The sequence below is a fragment of the Carlito syrichta genome, unplaced genomic scaffold (assembly GCF_000164805.1).
Source record: "Carlito syrichta isolate Samal-C Ts95f unplaced genomic scaffold, Tarsius_syrichta-2.0.1 Scaffold287450, whole genome shotgun sequence".
NCBI lineage: Eukaryota > Metazoa > Chordata > Mammalia > Primates > Tarsiidae > Carlito > Carlito syrichta.
Window position 1 is genome coordinate 166,524 of NW_007231546.1, and position 4,023 is coordinate 170,546.

A 4,023-nucleotide genomic window follows, 5' to 3' on the forward strand; every position below is an offset into this window, starting at 1 on the left:
GGTGAGTGCATTGCCTGAGCCCACGGGTTCGAGATCAGCCCGGGCAACTTGGTGAGACCTTATCCTTACAATAAATCAGAAATTAGCCAGACATGGTAGTGCGTGCCTGTAGTTCTGGCTACTTGAAAGACTGAGGCAGAAGGATCACTGGAGCCCAGCAGATCAATGCTGAAGTGGCTGTGAGTGTGCCACAACACTCCAGCCTGGGCGACAGAGACTCCAACTAAAAAAAAAACAAACAATTTTTCTAATAAAGAATTCTTGGGTTGACTCTCTTTCTTGTTTCAGTATTTTGAATATATCATCCTGCTCACTAATGGCTTGCAAGGTTTTTGTGATTGCCATATTCAAATTCTCTTATATGTAATATGTTTCTTATCTATTGCTGCTCTCAGGATTTTTTTCTTTGCTTTTTGATAGTTTGATTATTTGTATCTTGGTAAGTTCCTTTTGGGGTTGTTTGGAGAGTTCTATACTTCTTGTACATAGATACTGGTAACTTTCCCCAGATTTGAGAAGTTTTAATCCATTATATCTTTAAATATGTTTTCTGTCCCCTTTCATATCTCTTCTCCTTCTAAAGCTCCTACTCTGTAAGTTTATTTCTCTTACTGGTGTCATATAATTCCTGTAGACATCCTTGTTCTTTTAAATTTGTATTGCTTTTGGCTTCCCTGACTTGATACTTTCAAATGTTCTGTCTTTGAGCGCACTGATTTTTCTACTTGATTGAGACTGCTGTTGAAACTTTCTTTGAAAAGAAAATTTTTGAATTTTTAGTTCAGCCATTGTATTCTTCATCTCTAGGTCTTCTAATTTTTTAAATTGTTTCCATTAATTTATGTATCTTTCTATTTTGTTCATGTATGGTTTTCCAATTTCATTTAATTTTCTAGTCATATACTTTTGTAGTTCACTGAACTTTAGGAGGATTATTCTAAATTTTTTGTCTGTCATTTCATACATCTCTATTTCTTTAAGATCCACTATTAAAACTTTATTATTGTTGTTATTATTGTTGGCTATGTCTTGATTCCTTTATTCTTTATAACCTGGGTGCGACTTTGGTGTCTGTGCATTTGAGAAGACAGTCACCTCTTCTGGTCTTTACGAGTGTTCTTTGGCAGGAATAGACCTTCATTACTTAGTTTAGACTGTGATTCTAAACTACGTAATGCATTCATTGTAAACTACATATGCATTCATCGTAAAAACTCTGGTAGGCAGAGCTTACTGTTGGGTTTTCTAGTTTGCTGGGTTATTGTCTTTGCTCTGAGGTCAGGTGGGTCTGCTGGCTGAGCTGTTTTGCTTAGTGAGACCACTGTCTAGGCACTGCAATACCCTCTGGGTAGGGTTGCCAGGTGTATTCCCAGGCCAGGAGGTTACTGCTGTTTGAGTTTTGCATTTGGGCAGGGTGGCAACTGGAATCTGAGGTTAAGTAAAGGTTGCTGTTCAGAAACTAAGCTTCACAGAAACACATGTGTTAGGTTGTCATCCTGCCTGGGGTGCCTTGGGGTGGCCTCAGCATCTGAGCTAAACTGCTGTTTGAATATCTGGGTTGGGCAAGTCCAACCCCTTTGCTACACAGATATGCACCATCATGGGTGTATCCCTGCCTGGATGGGGCCTTGGGAAAGGCTCTGAGGCAAAGCTGAACTATTGCTAGGATTCCTAGGTTAGGCAGGGCCAAGCTCTTTATTCCACATAAATGTGATGTGGCATGCTTCTTTGGCCTGAATGGGGCCTTGGGGTGGGCTCTGAGGCTGATCTGAGTTACTATTTGCTCTCTTGGATTAGGCAGGTCTAGCCCCTGTACTCTGCCTATATGTGTATAGGTGGACATCTCTCTTCCTGGATGGAGCTTTTGGGTAGGCTTTTGGCTGGGTGTGGAGGTTCTCTGTTTAGGGGTTAAGGTCAGGTTGAACTTCCAGCTGTGTTTCTGAGAGTGACCAGCTCAGCTTTGTGGGTAAGCTACGCCATTGGCTAGTGTCTCTGATTGAATGCCACTGATGGAAGGAACACAGAGCTACCACCAAGATTTACATGCCGATGCCTTCTGTTTCCACCTGACCACAGGCAGTCTAGCCCTGCCATTACTTCTGGTGTTTACCATAAGCTGAGATAGGAGTGGACTTCCTAGGAAGAGTCTCTGAATGATAGGGAAGCTGGGTGTCTGCCTCTTGTTATCTTTTCCCTCTGCAGAAACTGTGAGCCCTGATGGTCTTCTCTGAATGTCACTGTGCCAACATAGGGGAGGAAGAAGAATTGCAGCTAAAGTTGGATCGTTGTTCTTACCCCTTTGATGTGGTTTTTATTCAGTTCTGTAATCCACACAGATGTTTCACTCTCATTCTCAAATCTTGGGGTTTTCACAAAGGTGCTCATGTCTGTGGATAGTTCCTAGCTGGACTTTCCATGTGTATGTGTAGTGGGGTGGGAAATGAAGCCTGGGACCTACTATCCTGCTAGTTTGCTAACATCACTCCTTGCCTTCATGCATTCTTGCCACAGATGTACAACCTAACTGAACCAAGATTTTAAACCTAAGTTAGAGTTTATGGGACATACAGTTTAAAAAAGGAAGCAATCAGAGGGATGCAGAAAGCAGAACATTATTCTAAAGGACAATTGGCCTCATCTTTAACAGAATTATGCTGTGGGAGAAATGAGAGGGAAGGAAAGACAAGAATTCTTTAGATTAAAAGCAACTTAAGAGACGTAACAAGTAAATGAGAAGCAAAATGTGTGGTACTTGTTTGAACCCTGGTTTGATCAAAAAAGCATTTTTGAGAAACTGGAAATTCAGTGTAGACTAGGTATTAGTTGTTACTAATAAGTTCTTATAAATTTTGGTATTATGTGATAATGGTATTGTGATTAGAGTATCCTTACTGGAATTTTTTTAAAACCACATACTAAATATGTGAGAAAAAAATGTCACATATCTGTTGTCTACCTCAGTAAAACAATACATGAAACACATTGCAAAATGTAAAAAATGGTTAAATGTGGGCATTGAGCATATAGGATGTATTATATTATGCTCTACTTTTCATTAAGTTTAAAAATTTTCTCAATTGAGAAGTAGAAGAAAGTTTTATGGTATTAAAACTTTAATACTTTAAAGACCAATAATGGTCTTTAAAATATTTTCTGAAAACAGAAATTCATAATGCCTAAAATAAAGAGCCACAGAAGTAGACTAAATGACTAAACAAAAGTTAACAGGATGAAACATGTGCTCAAAGCAGAACTCCCAAACACATTGTTAAATATTTGTTTAAGGGGACATTCAGATACTTTTTCTTTGAAAGATCCATACGTGTTCCTTGAAAGAAAAGACAAATCATAAAGAATTTCATACCATGAACTTGTTGCTTTAGTACAAGGAATTGTCTTATGCATTAGGAAGAACCCAAGTTTTGCCATTGCATGGCACCGAATTTGACTACTTACTATTATTTTTTAGCAGTGTGAACTTGAGAACAATTTTCCTAGAATGAGTCTTTGTCTTCTCTGTGAAATGGGGATAATAAAACCTATCTTAGTTGGGCTTGGTGGCTCAGCCTGTAATCCCGCGCTTTGGGAGGCTGAGGTGAGTGGATTGCCTGAGCTCGCGGGTTTCAGACCTGCCTGGGCAACTTGGCGAGACCTCATCTCTACAATAAATAAAAAATCAGCCGGGTGCGGTAGCGCCCACCTGTAGTTCCAGCTACTCGGAAGGCTGAGGCGGAAGGATCGCCGGAGCCCAGCAGGTCGAGGCTGTGGTGGCCGGGAGTGGCTACTGCACTCCAGTCTGGGTTACAGAGTGAGACTCCAACTCAAAAAAAAAACAAACAAAAACAAAAAACAAAACCCAACCTATCTTGCAGGGAATGATGTTAGTATTAAATGAAATAATGTACATAAAGAATTTAACACGAAAATGAGTTAAATCTAACTCATCTGTTTGTGTTACTATTATTAGAGGTTCTTTAAAGGCAAGTAGAAAAGGAATGATCAGGAACTCAGAAGAGGTGAAAT